A 922-nucleotide genomic window follows, 5' to 3' on the forward strand; every position below is an offset into this window, starting at 1 on the left:
CACCCATAAAACCTACCATACTTCCTGCAACTGAGCTCCAAACATTTCCCAACAGATGGCGCTGAGGAGAGCCTCTGCACGAGAGGTACGTTATGTGACCGAGGCTACAGTGTACTTTTTCTCACTTTTGCACACGGAATCCCAAAACACACATAAAATAACTGAAATTCTGATGAAAAAAAATTATCCCCGGGCAGCTATTCGATTATTAAAGATATTTTCATAAATTTCCCCCTTTGACTTGAGAGGAATTTTGGGCCACTAACCCACCCAGACGTAACCATAATTGAGATCATCAGAGATATCCTAGGATTTTGGCTTAAAAATTATAATGTAATATAATTACGAAAAAGGTACATTACATAGATCGCATTTTCAGTGATAATTTGATTCATTAACGACAAGTTCCGAATTAATCCTAAGCGATATGCGTTAGGTACTTCTCTTTTACTCTTATTTGATAGATTCTCAGAAGTGATATTTATCAACTTCAGGCCGTCAATGTCCGTATTCATTTGATCTGAAATTAAAGCACAAGGCAGACATGTCACTTCCTACACGGCCTCGCGTCTATTAGCCTCTCTGGCCTGCTAGTTTTACATTTCATTTGTCTAACAAATTGTACTCGTGATTGTTTTCAGGATGTTCATTGTTGGTGTTTCCTGGACATATCGCTATTCCGGCCGTTGGCACACATATTATACACCTGTTTTGTAAAGGATGTTCAAAAACATACATAGAAATATGCAAACGATTCGGTGTAAATTTTAATAGATATTAATACTCCCCATCTTCAAGGGTCGTTATGCTGCCTTTCCCTGTCCGTGTGGGCAGAGAAAGGCAGATGGGTGACGAAGGTCGGTCCAGGAGTTGGAAGTCGTGTACCTGACGAGGTCAGAGGAGGAATGGCTCAACTTCACTG

Source organism: Penaeus monodon, chromosome 19 (assembly GCF_015228065.2).
Source record: "Penaeus monodon isolate SGIC_2016 chromosome 19, NSTDA_Pmon_1, whole genome shotgun sequence".
Classification (NCBI taxonomy): Eukaryota; Metazoa; Arthropoda; class Malacostraca; order Decapoda; family Penaeidae; genus Penaeus; species Penaeus monodon.